Genomic DNA, 18,019 nt, shown 5'->3' on the forward strand with positions numbered 1-18,019 from the left:
GAGCACTCCAAATTGCCCGTAGGTGTGAGTGCGAGTGCGGATGGTTGTTTGTCTCTGTGTTCTCTGCGATTGGCTGGGAACCGGTTTAGGGTGTCCCCCAACTACTGCTTGATGACTGCTGGGATAGGCTCCAGCATGCCCGCGGGGACAAGCGGTACAGATGATGGATGGATGGATGGATGGATGGATGGATGGATGGATGGATGGATGGATGGATGGATGGATGGATGGATGGATGGATGGATGGATGGATGGATGGATGGATGGATGGATGGATGGATGGATGGATCATCATGATCATCATTGTCATTGTTGCTGTTGTAATAATAAGTGGCTTAAAGTACAATGGACACTGTCAATGTCTTTTTTTACCGACAATTTAATTGAAATAGAAAAGAAACTAAACTGAAAAAATATATACACATCATTCCCAACATGTACATTTAGAAAATTAAAACAAAAATAATAAAATTGTGTGGAGCAATGTTTTAAATGATTGAATGAGGAGGTGTATTGTATCTGTTTCTCTGTCACATAATATCACTCCCAAGAATGTTGGCATTATTGTGGTTTTATGAATTAGTATGACCTGATTTTAGGTCGTTACAAGTGGTCAGATTTTTCCTAGACGGAAATGTTGCAAATGATCGCTAAATTTTCACTTCACAATTCTTTTATTCCTTCTCTTTGGATCGCACCCCCACTGATTTAATTTGATAAATCACTTGAGGCAAGATAAGTTGTCTTTGCTGATAATAATTCAAGGACAGTCAGGCTAAACTAAAATCAGCTTTTTGGTAGGTCTTGAATGAAAGTCTGATCAAAATGCCTCCCTCAGGCCATTCTTTTCAATCCATCATGCTGTTATTAAATGATGTCTTTAGTACCAGGGACAGCCAGGCAGGGCATTTTGACTCAAGCTGGCCAGTTTGCTGATTATTATATGATAAAGAAATCTATTTTGCGATACCAAATGAGGTGGAAGCCTTTTGTTGGGCCCGAATTTTGTTCTCAGGGAAAGTCTAGTGTAAAATGCATGAGAAGAGATTTCTTTGTAAGCGGGTGCAGTTAGAAATGGGTGTTTGCCCCGTTGGGAGTGAACATAGCCCACGTGATTCATGTCAAATTGAAGAGGGAGAGAAAGAGATCTCTATGGCAGAAGCATATTAGACTCACTGCAGTCCAATGTACATTTCTCATGAAGTACATGTCTAATGAACTGCAAGACAAATCTCTCTTGCCCCTAATGTAAAGATGTCCGCTGCAAAGTAACCCTGGAGACCGCCCTCCACCCATTAGCGCAATTCGGTCTGAACACACAGACACACACACGTTGTGCCGCAGTGAGGGTGATTATAATAATAATAATAATAAAGTGGGTACTTTTAAAAGTTAAAGTATTGATGAAACTTGTAATAATGCATTCAATGAATTGAGTTCTACAATGTTCACGAGGGTGTGATGCACGCTGTCATATTCATGAAGGAAATACAATGCCATCCACCACATAGATCATAAACCTGGTTTCACCTGGTCTACAGTCTCGTTTACTTTGTGTGAGCAAATTGTCAGTTGTGGTGGGGGCATGCGAAGCACTAGTCAAATGTCTGAGACAGAAAGGCCAAATTCAACCGGTAATTCAAAGACTGTCTTCTATAAACATTGAGGCAAACTGACATTCTCCTCATATTGGAACGTTTGAAAGGCCACTCAACTCACCTATTATCATAGTGGTGCTTTCTTAAAATAGTAACTTTAAATTAGGATTCTCACCTTCAGAACTGCTTTGGACAATCATGCAGTGAAAACAACTTCAATATTTCCACTGCATATGAGTTTAATGCATTTGTTCAAGAATCTACATTAAGAAGGCATGTTGTGAATGAATTAGAACTTAAAGCTGTTGTTCAGTGAATAATTATAATTTTTAAAAAGCACCACCGCCACAGTTTGCTTAACGCTGTCTGTGTTATTATCACCCAAGTTTTACAGTGACGCGGGAACATCAAAACAATGGAAATACTGTGTTTTAAACACGAAAACAGTTGAAAAATGAAACATTGAATTTAGATAACAAAGAGCATGATGCTTGGTAAATGTTGCATTTATAGCCTCAAAGCAAATAAAGTTATGCCTTTAAACATTAAACCTGTAACAAGTAGCAACACATTAATCTCCACAGCTAAATAAAGTGAAAGGAGCCTCATCATCACTCAGGTAAATACCTACTTGCACCCAGCATATGTGAACTGGCAATTTAGAGAATAAATAAATAAATAATAAGCAAGAATTGTCATTAATCAGCATAACAGGTGTAAATATAACTGGGGAGTCATATGTTGAGCTATGGGCAACATAATGTATGGTGTACTGCATATATACTGCGGTAATAGGATGGCGTGTGAAAGTAAACTTATTATTTTCTTATTACTTCCAGTCAGTGCCATATTGCATAGTTACAGTCACCAAGCCCAGTCAAACTCGTACCGGCATCAGCTGGACTAACAGATGAATGGATCTAACCAATACTCAATGGATGAGAGCCATGAAAACCATATGAGAAAGAGGAGGGGCTCAGAATGGCCATGAAATTAATGAGTAATTAATACATTGATTATATAGGACAGTCATTGCTTGATGGCTGATATACAAGCAAGGGTGTCATAGCAAGTAGATGGAAGAGATGGAGGGCAGTTGATTTTAGGAGACAATTTCAGCGAGGGAAGAGTGAAAGAAGTGCAGAAAAGGGGAGAAAGAGATGGAGGCAGAGATGACCAAATGAAGGGCATTCTGCAAAGTAAAACAGAAGCAATAGGAGGCGGTAGGATATGATAAGAAGAGGATGTTAGGCCATCAACTGCAGCAAAGGTCACACGGCTTTAAATAGCCGAAATAAGATGCATAAAGTGCAGGGGTGTCAAACTCATTTTTTTCACGGGCAGCATTGTAGTCATAGCTTCTTTCGGAGGGCCATTATGACCGTCAACCCAAATAAATGTATGAGCACCTCATATTATATACAGTAAAAGCTACAAAACAAACTGACAAATAACTAGTTTTAAAATCAGACGAGTAAAAACTGGTCAAATATTAAAAAAATATATTATTAAAAGTGAAGACAATTTGCAATTCTAGTGATAACACACAAATTTGATGCATAATTTGTCTTCGCGGGCCACATAAAATGATGTGACGGGCTGTATCTGGGCCCCGGGCCTTGAGTTTGATACCTGTGATATAGTGGAAGTAAAATGACACAATCATAAATAACCCTACACATATTCCATGCAATGGAATAAAGGTCTCGTGTTTGGTGAAAATTAAGACTTTGGGCAGTATTTGAAAGCTGTTTTGAAACACACCAACTATATTTTGACATTTACAAAAATTATCAATTGCATAGAAGAAATGCTATTTTGGTTAGTTTGCATTAGCTGACAATTTCTAATGATAAAGCCTCAATTTTCATTTTGGGGTGACAATCAGAAACTTCAAGCCTGGGACCATGATAATGTTAAAGATGTGCACAGGAAGATTGATGTAATGCCTCGAGTGATCAAGACAATTATGGTGAAGGAGCTCTTCATTTACAGGTCAATCTAGGGTGCAACACTTACCTATGGTCATGAGCAATAGATCATGACTGAAAGAACAAAACCAAGGACAAGTGTTTTAAGTGAGTTATCTTCCTTACCATGAGAACTCAGTCATCCGCAAGGAACAGAATAGAGTCGCGGCTTCTCAGTTTCAATAGACGTCAAATGAGTTGGCTCTGGCGTCTATTCGGTTTGCATCCTGGACAACTCTCTTGTTATGTGAGGAAGCCCTAGTGATGACTTTGGGATTCCTCCAGAAGAGCTAGACAAAGCAGCTGGCCAGAGGTAGGTCCAGGACTCCCTGCTGAAGCTGTTATCTCTGCAACCAAACCATGGATAAGTATAGAAGATAGATTTGAACCTGGGGCACCCCAGAGTTGGAAGTCGAGTGCACTAACTGCTGAGCCAAAAAACCCAGTCGCTAACTCTGTGGCCAGCACCGTCTGTCTTTAAGCATTCCGAGTAGTACGGCTTGACCAATAAATCTGTATAGTCAGGCTGGCATCTGTCACAAAGTGACCAGCTGAAAAGAAAAACAACAACATGGTAGACATCAACTGTTTTGGTGCTGATTGTTGAGTACAAGCGAAAATTAAGTCTTGCAGACAAATAAACAGACTAAGCCAATATATCTTGTGTGGCTTTGTAAGATAAATGCCACATTGTTTATGTAAAATAAATGCAAACTCAAGTTTAGGATTTAAATGTATGAGTGGAATCTTTGAGCGTGTGATGCCCGCTGAACATTAAGTCAGTCATCAAAGGAGGCAGACGATGAAAATGAAACTGGAGCAGAGGCAGACAGAAGTGAGGCAGACGTCCAGGGGCAAGAGATAGGTCTCCCCAAGACCTATCATAACCTTTCCAATCAATTCAAGACAGTGCATAACAAAACACACATCCATGAAAACATCCATGCAGACAGTGGTGTTGACAAGCTACTTTGAGAACATGCCCTAAGTCACAGGTGTCAAACTCAAGGCCAGATACGACCCGCCACATCATTTTATCTGGCCCGCAAAGACAAATTGTGCATTGACTTCATGTGTTAATACTAAAATTGCAAATTGTCTCTACTTTTAAAAACTACAGCTATTGCTAGCAATTTTCATTACCATGCATCTTTTTAAAATATTTGAACAATTATTACTAGTGTCTAATTTCAAAGCTCGTCATTCATCAGTTTGTTGTGTAGCCTATACTTTATATAATATATACATTGACAGTCTTAATGGCCCTTGTACAAATGTGTGTATGTTTTGAACCATGAGCTTCTTACAATTTGCTTGGGTTAGGTCATTGTAGAACTGCCCCAAGGAAAGGGCACTCTTGGAGGCTTCTAAAGTCCATGTTCAAAAGTTTCTTGAGTAGGTTTTCCACTGTGATGCTGTAGTAGACAAATGCATATTTTACTGTGCTTCAATATAGTGCAAAGATGGAGCCTATAGATTAGAGTCTGTAGATTTAGGCTAGCTTTGCACTGCAGGTTGACATGGCCAATTCGAATTTGGTGCCTACTTCAATTTTCTCAATCACAATCTTTTCATGTACACCCATATCAATGTCATTGTGCTTTGTTGATGGGCTGTGCATTTGGTACCTGGCCTTCAGTGGTGACTCACTTGACTTCATCCATCTACTTTATTAATATAGCACCAGCATTCATATTCATCATCCATTTTCTGTAGTTTACACGTGTATTAGGGTCATGGATGAGCAGAGAAAACTGAACTGAACACCACTCGGAACTAGTCACCATCCAATTGCAAGGCACATATACACAAACAATCATTCACACTTGCATTCAATCCCAATTTAAAGTCATTTTAGATTTAAAGTCTTCATTTAACCCTAGAAACATGACCATGTTTTTGGAATGGGGAGAAAGCCGAAGAACCATGAGTAAACCCCTGGAGTGCACTGGGAAAACAAACAAATGCCACACAGGAAGCAGGTGCCCGGATTCAAATCCTCAAACACTTAACTCTGAGGACAATGCCTTGTCCACCATACCCGTCACCACCATTATCATGGAGCAATTTTAGAAACCATCAATACTATAGCAACATGCAACATAAAAATCTGCCATATACATCACCTAAAGTGTATCAGAATCAATATTTATTCAACAACATAACCATAAAAAATACATCTTACTCACCAGAAGATGCTGCTTTTATGTGGCAGATCGCTACAAACAAGTTTTGCTTGTCCAATTTGGCTGTATCACAGTTTTCCTCTGACCAACCATCCAGAAGACAGAAAATGCAGACTTTATTAATGGTAATATTTGAATGAATTGTTGCTATTGTGAAATAAGGGCGAAGTGAAGAAAGTGCACAAAAGTACCCTATGGGAGCATTTCACCCACCTCCTGGGTTTCACGCTGAGGAGCTTTTAAATAACCTCAGGGATTTCATAAGAGAAATCCACATTAATTTCGGTAAATTTTGAGTGAATTATTACTGCAGACATATTTTAAGCCCAGAACTAAAAAATAAGTGCCAGTGTTCTGTCCTTTACAGGAGCCTTTTAATGGCTGACTGGCAGGTTATTATTCGAATTAGTCATTCCTTTTTAACCATTAATACAGTGGAATTACTTATCATAATTTTAGTGTGGTTAGTCTGCATTCGGTGCAAAGAAAAAAAAACTATTAAAATTCTAGTGAGCTACATTAATAAAATACCCTCAAATAAACTTTTGGAATACATTTTACGAATCAATATTGCCTTGTAAAACCTTTATGTACTGACTGAAAAAAAGATGAATTCAAAGCTTCAATCATATTCTCAAGTGGAATTGTTTTCCAGACCTCCTCTTTAAAGACTGCCATTTTTTACAGAAGGGCAGATATTGTGTATATGTATAATATATAATATATATATATATATATATATATGTATATATAAAAAGCCCCTTTACAAACAGATTCCCTAAAAACACCACGGTGTGCAACTACAATTTTTCATCGGCGATAATGGCAGGGCTAGACTTAACCTCATTACAATAGCGTCTTGATTAGCTAATACTGCCAATCAGGTTAACTGACACTTGCATGTGTATTGAATGAGGGAGAAAAAGGTCATCCAGGGAGTTTACATTCATTTTGTAATTTAAATTATTAGCGAACAAAGTAATGGAACAAACTAGGGGGTGACTATGGAAACCGTGAATAGTCTTACAAGAATGTTCTATTTTATTTTATTTTTTCGCTTTCGCTTCTAGAAACCTTGCCAACCAAACCAAGGTGGTGGACATATTTTCGTCTGGAGACGCTTCTTGATCTGATTTGACAGTCATCCCTGATTAAATTCGCGGTGATTGACCTTGAGTGACATTTTTAATCAGCAAATGTTTTAGCACTCACCATATCTCCATCCTCCATCATTATTTGGAAAATATTTTAATGAGATACATCTTTCTACAAGGTCGAAATCAACATTACCAGAGACACAGGATACAGAAAGTACAGGGGCAGATGTATTCAATCACTAGAATAAGTATAATTAAAAGAAAGACATGCAAAAAGAGAACTCATTTTACCCTTCTTGTGTTCTGATGTTTTGAATACATTGAACACAATTTTAAGATCAACAAATCAATTCCAGTATTTTACAATATAACCCAAGTAAAAGTAAAAGGTAGATTCAAAATGATGATTTTGAATCATCATTTATGAAGAAGGGGGAAAATATCCAGACCTATCTAGCCCTATGTGAAAATGTTATTGAACCTAATAACTGATGATGCCAGCAGCATAGCAGCAATAACTGAAATCAAGCTTTTGCAGTGACTGATGATGAGCATCGCTGTGGACGAACTTTGGCCCTCTGTTTGCATAACTGTTAAAAATGAGTCATATTGAAGTGCTCCTAAGCATGAACTGCCCATTGAGGTCATACCACAGTGTCTTAGATTGGTTTACAGTTTTTTTCAGTTGCAAAACACCTATTATCTGACCCTATTGCTCAGTGCCCTGAACCCATTGATTTGGCAAAACCAAATTCATTTTTCTCCTGTTTAGACAAAACTTGTCATTGTGATGTACCAGTGTTGCATATTGGTGAACATAGTAAGTGGTCGAACACAATTGCCAAAAGAGTGACTGGGCATTTGGTTCAGACAATAATAGTCTTGTAAAAAAACTAATAGAACTAAAACTTGACAAGGACTGCAAAGATTTTGGGAGTGGTGGGTTAAAATGTCTGTGGTCAGAAATTCTGAAATAACACAAAAGCCGGGTCAAATCAAGGTTGCGGGTACCGGTCTTCAAAATTTCATGACGAATGAGTGTCGCACCCATGCGGGTTTAGTAACACCCACACATTTACCAGCGTCTCACCTCACTCTCCCGCTCCGTGACCTCCTCCTCACCCACCCACTCACTCTGTTGTCCCCTGAAATATGACACAGGCTCTAAGCGTGACCAGCCCGTGATCGGCTTTGCTTCCTTAAGTAATGCTGATTTGCTATTGTTCCGCCCATGCTGAGGAAGTGGGTACTGGCTAGGTTCATTGTTCACAAAGGCACATACATGCCCACGTAAAACTAGATTAATTGAAGGCTAACGCTTGTTTTGTTCTGTTCATTTTAAGCCTATTCTTATCCATTGCATCATAAAAATAGAAGCATTAAAGTCTAATATTTTGTTAGAGCTTGAGATTGGGGTTTTTGAGTTGTGTGTTTTTGTGCAAATCTTTTGTGTACACATGTCTGATATGAACATATAATTTACATTTTCATGGAAATATGTTTTATGAAGTGCAAAATATGAAAACGGATAACCTTGACTGTTGAGCAACTCAAGTTGTACATCAAACAAGGATGGGAAAGAATTCCAGCTACAAAACTTTAACAATTAGTGCCTTCACTTCTGAAACGACTGAGTACAAAGGGCCGTATTTTTATGCCCAGTTCAAACCCGACTCAAGGTGCTATGTAAATCCAGCCAGGGGCACGGTGGACTAAGGTTTAGTATTTTTGCAGACAGGTGCAATCTGGTTCAACCTGCTGCATTTTAAAAAAGGTGCATTTTATGCCATTGTGAGCATGAAAGCAGCTGACTTGTTTCGCTGCCAGTCAAAGGGGTTAATCTCATTCCTTTTAAATGCTGCATGCGAGGCCATATGTATTTCCAAGATACAGTAGTCGCCTTACACTATAAATAACCTATTGTTTCTTATCACTGTTTTTTGTTTTTTTCCAGGTTGGACTCCCTCCCTCCAGGCTGCGTACCCTAATCTATTCATCTGTCAGTCACTGCAGATTTACTTCATGTTGACCATAATTAAATCACAGTATACTTCATAGAGGTAGGCATACTTTTTTTTTTTATTTGCTTCTTGGATAGAATCCTGTATTAAAGGCTTAACATACATAAATTGTTGTATCTGTACATCAAGGTGGATGGTCAGTAATAATCTATAATAATAATAAACACACAGCTAAAAACACCCAGAATGACTAAGAACAAAACATCAGATTTTCTGAAGAGGCCCAGTCTAAATTATGTTATTATTATAATTATAATTATTATTATAATTTTTTGCAGAACAAGTTCCCTTCAAATTTAAGACAGCTTTAGCAGTTTGATCAGGAGTACTGGGCAAGCAAACAAACTTTACCTGTTGACAGGTGCACAATTGAAAGTCTTTGTAAACCTAACGGTTATAAAGACTCTCAATTCCAGTAATCACTTCAATAGGTTGTCTACAACATCATAAAGGGAATAACTGCTGTTGCCACACATCTTGCTGTCACAGTGTAAATTACATTTTAAAATGTATCATTTTTCTTGTACACCTAAAAAAAGAGCCTAGAGCCCAATCCCCCGTAGAACAATGTATCAGTTGTTGCTTTTGTATGACTTAACACAAACATGGTAAAAAAAAAGATACTATAAAAATGACAATGGTCATTGACTGTGTAGAAGCATTCAAGACTATTTTCCATTTTCAAGACATCAATCAAATTGCAGGCCTATACCTTGGACTGGTCGTCGTAGTGACAACTTATCCCACACTGCCAACGCGGAAGTCAGTCAAGTAAACCATCACACCGGTGACTTTCACCTACTTAGCACTATTCTCCAAGATTCACTATTCTTCAAAATATGGATCAATATTGTAGTTCCATTAGGAATATCACATGAAAACCATCTTGACTGTTACAGACATTATGATCCAATTCTAAAGGGCTTTAGTTTGACCTTTTACAAAGTGTCTATGCTTGTTTTCAAATTGATTCTTTACATCATTTTCAGTTGTCTCAGGTCAGTAAGATGTGGTCTTTTCTTCAATTTATTATTGACGAGACAAAATTGGTATATTTCTTGTTGCTGAAACAGTTTAAAAATAATAAAATGCACATGAATTTTAATTAACCTACTTAGAATACTGATGTTTAGGCCTTGATACATTATTAAAACAAGCTCGCAAAATATGATCAACTCTACTAACTACTTGATACTTTCTCAAGCACCAGAGCAACTACCTGCCACAACTGTTACACAAATGTATTTCATTTGGATAACCGTATGATAGATTGTCAAGCAAAATTACATCTACATTTACATCTATAATTATTCTTCTCTATGTGACCATATTTAAAATTCCCTTTGTTTTTAGCATTGTGAATTTTTAAAGCAGTTTATTTTCATTTATTTAACGTCATAGCATAATAGATGATTCATCTGAAATGAACAAACATAACATGCGACGTGCTAAGGAAAGTGTCATCTAAAAGTGCTTTTTGGGGAATAAACGGATACAGTATTTATTTGTGCTCCCATTCTTGAGCAGGAAATTAAAGGAGGGCGCTGGCCTATTTGTGTTCATGTCAGCACGGTGCTGTTAAATAGAAAAAAAATATTCTATTTCACGAACTAAGAGCAATATTACTAGCATCTCATTTACATTAGGAGGTCTCATTATAAACGACATTAAGTGAAGACATACCAACACAAAAAGCAGCGGCAGTTGGAATACCTTAAGTCATGGGACTGAGTTGCAGTGGGTGGGCTTTTTGTTGCTTGGCATGCCGGAAATGCAAAACACAACATTGATCAATGTGACATTACTACTAGCAAAATGTTGTTTTTATTGTGCATCATGTCATTTTGCCCAAAACCTAACTCAGTTTAACTCAAATATATCAAAATAGTTGGTCACTTTAGCCTTTAAAATAAAATGTTTAAGGTACCCATGTTCAGGACCATAAATCATTCTCCTCTAAAACAAAATCGAAACTCACGCCAATACTTGGTGTCACTACCAAATCATGCATATATTCATGAAATGGAATTATGCCCAAGACGAGGATGCATATTTTCCTGTGATAATAATTACATGCATCTACTTGCATGCATATGTGGCTGAAATTTACTACGTGCCCTGCTTTCAACTCTTGCACGCTTGGAGATATTCATCAAACAGACATACCTGTTCGGATGAGAAATGTGCCTGTCAGCCATGTTACAGCATAAATTTTATCCCTAAACAACTTCACTTTCATTACACAGCTCTCGAGTGGTACTGTTGTTGTAAAAGAGACATTATTTGTAAAACAAATTGTATTTTCATGGTACAAGTACGACTACCAAATGACAGTTATCTGAACTGTTTTCCTCCTTTCATTTGCCCTCCATTATTAGTTCTCAATTCCCTTATTACAGTTACATATTTCATTTTCACTTTTGAATTCATTACTCCCCTTTCATTTTGAAATAACATCATTACTCCTACATAATCACTGAACAGCTCACTGTTGCTTTCTGCAAAATTAAACACATCAGTCACACCTAAACCTTCAAAACACTTTATGAAATTGCAGACTGAAGAAGGTGAAGATGAAACTTAAAAAAATCTCTACCTGGTGATTCATCCAAATTGCCATAAAGAGTGGAATGTGTTTTCATAGCTGTTGAAAATGTTTACCTAATCCTAATAATCAGTTACGGATTTCTAAACCACCTCTTGTCAATGTTCCGAAAAATATTCGGGCAGGAGTTGAGGCACATCCTCAACTGGTTGGCAGTTAATAACGGGGCACAAGCTGACACAATATGAGAGGATGTGCTCGAACCTGGGGATAAACCAGGAGAACATACAAACTCCACAAAAGATAATCCCAAAACCGTTACCCAAAATCTCTCAGCTAATTTGATGCTTTTTGAGCATGTAGGTGTGATAAGAAAAATCTTCTTTAAAAGATAGACATCAGCATGCTTCACGGTCACAAGTTTTTAATCTTCAAGGACACAATATTCAAAAGTTTATACACAAACAAAAAGCAGTCGCAAACATTTGAATTATCAGAAGTGATAGTGAAAGCAGTTTCTAAATCTAAATTGAGTTCACATTCCTCCTTTGTCTTCTTCAATTCCCATACTTATTTGGCTGGCTCACTTTGAACCACTGACTCGGTCTATGGTGAAAGAAATTAACAAACTGTGGTTATGTTTATATTGTGGTCTGTGGTGGTCATGATAGAAACCTTTGCTTTAAATTACATTGTCAAAATAAAGTGTAAACCTGTAAGCACAGTCCAAACAAGTTGCCATTATAAAGTTAAGATGACTTCTTGACACCAGTAATGAGTCTTAAAAATTGTTTACATATATTCGAACAAGCCCTTACGTCATGTGATTATTTTTAAAAGCTGTATGAAATCAGACACTCAATAAGGTGTCGTGTTATATGATACAGCACATTATAGTATCAATCCGATACCAAGTAAAAAAGAGAGAAGAAAGAGAGACAGAGAGAGAATCTCCTGGGGGCTCCTACTTCCCCCCAGTTGATAAAGCCTCGTGATGCCACTGGTACCATTTAAATCTACATTTTCTTCCTTGTGACTGCCAGTAGCACTAAAGGAACAGCAATATGCTCTCTTTTCCAGGCTGCAATTCCGTCTCATCATAAATGCCTCATTTTGTGTGTTGTGGTTTAACCTGTGATGTTCCAGATGGTTTGTTTGTGTTGCCACATCTCTTTACACCTTGCACAGACATCACAAACTGTTTGGGCTATTTGGACTGCGCCTGGTAAATCTATGCCACTAAATTCCTATCAGAGGCAGTGGGACCATGGAAAGGAAGAACCACCAATGCAAAGTGATGATGAGTTGTCAGATTATTATGCCCCATAATACACAAAACTGCAAGTTCAAGATTACATCGTCAAAAATCTTGCCGCTAGAGGCTCAAGTATTCCACAAAAAGGCAACTATACAAACTAAAACTAATCCAATATCCTCAATCTTTATTAATAACAGAACATGGATTTTTCTTTTTATCCTGCAGCATGTCTAGTTGAATAATACATTCTGAATTCCTAAGCGCCTCAACTCAACAACAAAAAAACATTCTGTCGTGTTTTTTCTTGAAATTGGCTATCCTGGTCTCCAACCATTCTCTTCACATCAGATTTTGAAAAGGTTATGGCTGGGATTAGGTGACGGAGATGATTTAGGTGACGGGGATGACTTTGCTGACTGGGAATTTCCTTCCACTTGTCATTTTAGAAAAATATTTCACTCAAAGCTGTCATGAACCTGAGCTGTGTTGGCCCTTAAAGTGATATAGAAGAAAAAAAACACAGACGCACACAAACCACATTGGCAGTTCAACCCTGCTGTCCTGTAATTTACAGTGCGCACCACTACTTCTAAAAATGTAAATTAGGTGTTACTGTGCTCTTAATTAAAAAAGTAGTCAGGGTCCATGTCATAAGACAGTGCTTCTCAATTATTTTCTGTTACGCCCCCCCCTAGCAAGGAGAAAACTATTCGCGCCCCCCACTCCCCACCGTGACTATCCTAACTTGTCTTGTAAGTCGTAAAATGTTGCACTGTCGCAAACGTGACAGAAGTAACAATGAGAGCGCCACTGCCGCCTGCTGTTGTAGATGCGCAATTACACTTTATTCTAGTACTGCCAAAAAAAAAGCCTGTTCCCCAGGGTCACACGCAGGTATAGCACCCAAGGGGGGTGCGCCCCACTATTTGGGAAGCACTGTCATAAGATGACAAAATTTGTGATAAACTAAATATTTCCTGATTGTTTTTTAATTATTTTAAAATTTATGACTACATTTGGTAAACCACATTTACAGTCAATAACTCATTAAAGAGGAAGTCAACGCCAATCAAAACATTATTCAGAACACAGTGTTTTGACTAGTTACGCTGCACATAACATCATTTCAAAGAAGATTTTGGGGTTGACCGTCCCTTTAATCACTGGGGTAATCAGTAAAAAATCAAAGTAGTAGCTTCCCAGATAATAAAACTGTGGCCTCTTCACCAATAGGACCACAAATGCGGTGCTAAGGGTTATTTAATTTAATGTAAAAGAGCCATAAACGCCCATTTTTTAAAAATAATTTCCGGTGAGAGCCATACCATTTAAAAAAAAAAAAGATAGGTTAAATACAATTAAATGCATGTATTTTAATTAAGACCAACGATGTTTTGAGTGTACTAATGTATTCTTTTTAATAACGTTTTTAACGTCGCCAAACGAGCCATATCTGGCTCGCGAGCCATAGGTTCCCGACCCCTGCTCTAGGAGAAATTAAATTTACACTCTGCTCTCTCTATATATTTTTATTACACACCACCCACGTGGAACTAAATTTCACACATGTAGGCATGAAAAGTGATGTCACGGTGAAAACTGGCATTCAAATAGTGCTGGTGTGTTGGGAAAAGTGCCTTGCTCAAGAGTACCATGAGAGTAGCCAGGAAGCAGACAAGCATCCCTCCAACACCAAGTTATCATTTTTCCATTTTGTCCGCAGTGTCACTTGAACCTTGACACTCTCCAAAGCTGAAGTCCTTCCAGCTAGGTAGCAGGCCCATTTAAATTTTCCGCATGAATTTTCCAAACTATTATTATAGTCTTTTGCCACTTGGCTTTAGCAGGGCACTTGGCTGCTTTTCAAGAGCAGTGTGTAGGTTAAACATGCACCACCAACAGTTTAGTATTTATAACATCATCATGTGTTGAGGAAAAACAAGTAGAGATAGCCCATTGGCACACAGACAAAATACATATTTTGTGGCATGCAAGGGAAAAAAAGTAAAGCGAACACGTGGAACACATGTGAATTTTTCAAATCTTAAAACATTGTTTATCTGTCACGCACCCCATACATAAAGATACTGTTGTGGTTTTGTGTGTGGTGTGCTCTGATAATCTCAAAATTGACCACCACATATAGCAATAAATGATTGGTTTTAACAATAATCCTTACTCAATCTACATTCAGGTCTATTTGTATTGTTTTTTTTTAGCTAAATATTTGGGATTTTGTGAAGGCTTTTTTTTTAATCAAAAAGTATCAAAAAGCCCCTATGTGTGTACAAAAATATTGAAAATTATTAAAAATTAAATATTTTTTTAATACACAGAGGGGCCTTGGTATAGTTTAGTTTTGTGATCACATTCATCACTTAAGACTCATCCCCATTGAAATTAATGGTAATGCAATGGTCAAATAAATGGTAAACAACAAAATTTGTTGTAGTGTTTCAATGAAGAAAAAGTAGCACTCCATAATATTTTATTTTGTGAGAAAAAAACAAAACATTATAAAGTTCTCACAATAAACAGCTTGGAGCCTCAGATCAGAATCTGAATCAACTTTATTGACCAAGTTTGTGCAGAAGGTCCTAGTCTGCACACAGAAGTCCTCACAAAAGCTGATCACCGTGAGTATCCGTGAGTTCATGCAGTTCATGCAGGTCTGAAGTTGCAGCTTCAGAAACACCCAATCGGTGCAGTCAAAGCAGGCTTGGAGGTCCTGCTGTCCATTTCCTCACAGTCCTCACCACAGGCTTAGCAGTTTTTAATTTCTGCTTGTAGGTTGGGATCAACTATGAACTAGACAGTGGTCCGAGAGTCCTAAACCTCCACGGGGCGCAGCGGTATGCGTCCTTTATTACGAAGTAGCAATAGTCCAGTGTCTGTGTCCCTCTGGTGGGACACGTTCTGTGTTGTCTGTATTTGGGGAGTTCGTGTGTGAGGTCAGGCAAAACAATAATCAGTGAGTTTGGTCGTTTTTTTCTCCATGTCTGTTACCTGGTCAGCCAGCAGCTGCATGGCTTCGATCGCACATGCGTGGGGTGTAATGTAAACAGCTGCCATTACGATCTAGGAGAACTCCCGTGGTGAATAAAATGGCCAGCAGTTTATGAAAAGTGTCTCTAGGAGAGGGCTTCAACACTGTGACACCAGTACACGAACATTCATTAATTTAGAAACATAGACAACTTCCACAGCAGAGAGCGAGTCACCGAGGCGGCCATCTTATTTGAAGAATACAATGGTCATATCTCAAGTATGTCCTCGCAAATCAAAGCAAAAAAATCGATAACTTAAAAATGACTATTATCTCAAGGCCCTACTGTATATTGATGAAATTGAAGTTATTTACAAATGTAATATGTGACCCATATTCTCATTTATCTAATGTGTGACATGTACAACAACAAAAATAATGTAAGAAAACTAATTTCATCTGCTGGGGAAATTAGCTATGTCAATAAATATTCCCAGCTCTCTTGCCCTTTCGGTACAAAAAAGTAGCTCACAGAAGATAAAAGGATTGAGACCCCTGCAGAAGAACATGGCCTGACAAGCGTTGTTGCAGTGTGCTCGAATCACCTCATTATGTACTGTACTGGCAAGACTATTTTTGAAAGATGATGCACTGAGAACTGTGTTGGATGGAAATGGTACAAAAGCGTGCTGACTATTTTGAAAGGTACATAGTGAAACAACAAGAGTCACGCAATACAAGTTATCCCCACAAAAGCGTTTTTGTGGTTCCGCATGCTCCTAGTTGTGCATTTTTTTACAGTCAAGGTGAAGGTTTGTGTGAACAACTTTGTTTATCAGCCCCTGTGCATTTATGTGGGGAATTGTTTGTGCCATTTTGTGTGTATATCAGAGCTGCCAGCTTGGTCACCCAGCTGGTATGAGCTTTGGATAGCAGAGGAAATGTGCCAGAACCATGACCTCTTACTCCACAATAGTTTTCTGAGCCAAGATTATGAACAAACAAAGCAAAAAAACACCAACATCCATGAACATAATTCTGGAAAAATCTGTTTTGTGACTTCAAATCAGCCCAATAAATTGGATTAAATAAATGTTATCTCTGTATAATAGACACATACGTATGTAGCACACATTCTGTTAACCAGCGCTTTCCTGGACACTGGTTATAATGTTATACGAATTGGTGACTAGTTACCTCGGGCACACTTTGCATTTACCGATAACTGTGCATTTGATCACATTTATAACTTATTTTGTTATTTTTATGTTTCTTCTATGATTCTGGATGTGTGCTATTCCTGTAGCTCTTAAACTGTCCCTTGGAGTGAATGAAAAGATTTTAATTGAAATGTCAAGTGCCAGGAATACTTTTCCAAAATATTACAAAAAGCAAGTATTAACTGTGCTAGTCAAATAAAAGAAAATAAAAAAACATGAAAGTAAAGAAAAACCCCACCGGCAATGTACAACTGCCTTGCAATCAATGGTAATATTAGGGTCTTCAATCAATACTAGATTTTGGATCAGGGTAAACCATAACAGACATATTGTGCATTTTAAAATGAGGTTTTAACAGGTTTTTCACAACAAAGAAGTTTTAACGAGCGAGACTTGGCAAAAATATAATGTGTTAAAATAACCAAATTATGAACATGGCACTACAATTTCAATTTGTAATTTCATTCCAAGATAAATGAAACTCACAGCAGAAAATAAACCTTAGCAAAAATCCTCCACTTCAAAAGCCTTTTCAGGCTGTAGGTGAATGGCTCAGCCAGTCAATGTTTGGACTCATTTAAAAAAAAAAAAAGAAATCACTTTATATAAAGTCAATTAATCAGTATAAAGTAAATATAGTATAAATTTCCATAAGTATGAGTAGGATTAGTGAGTATCTAACTGTTTGGAAAGTAGTGATTAAACAGAAAAAAAAAATATTTGTATTGTATTTAAATCAAATTGTGTTTTTGTATCTAACTGCTGGCTCCTGAATTTCCCCCTGGGGATTAATAAAGTATCTATCTATCTATCTATCTATCTATCTATCTATCTATCTATCTATCTATCTATCTATCTATCTATCTATCTATCTATCTATCTATCTATCTATCTATCTATCTATCTATCTATCTATCTATCTATCTATCTATCTATCTATCTATCTATCTATCTATCTATCTATCTATCTATCTATCTATCTATCTATCTATCTATCTATCTATCTATCTATCTATCTATCTATCTATCTATCTAGAATGGTTCTACTTTAAAATTCATCAAGATACACAGTGAATTGTTTTTTATTTAAGGCCTATATATTTGAAGGAAATGACACATTTACAATACTGAGAGGTTT

At 37.4% G+C, this 18,019-nt stretch overlaps 1 protein-coding gene across 2 annotated transcripts in view; it reads left to right on the forward strand.

Moving 5' to 3' along the window:
• zgc:172282 (leucine-rich repeat and fibronectin type III domain-containing protein 1-like protein) overlaps positions 1–18,019 on the forward strand; it is a 93,411-nt gene that overhangs the window by 39,749 nt on the left and 35,643 nt on the right. For both annotated transcript variants that reach the window (XM_061282035.1, XM_061282034.1), the window contains exon 2: positions 8,806–8,911. The gene's annotated coding sequence lies outside the window, so the exon portion shown is untranslated. The remainder of the gene's footprint in view (positions 1–8,805; positions 8,912–18,019) is intronic.

Source organism: Syngnathus typhle, linkage group LG6, assembly GCF_033458585.1.
Source record: "Syngnathus typhle isolate RoL2023-S1 ecotype Sweden linkage group LG6, RoL_Styp_1.0, whole genome shotgun sequence".
In the NCBI taxonomy this organism is placed as follows: domain Eukaryota; kingdom Metazoa; phylum Chordata; class Actinopteri; order Syngnathiformes; family Syngnathidae; genus Syngnathus; species Syngnathus typhle.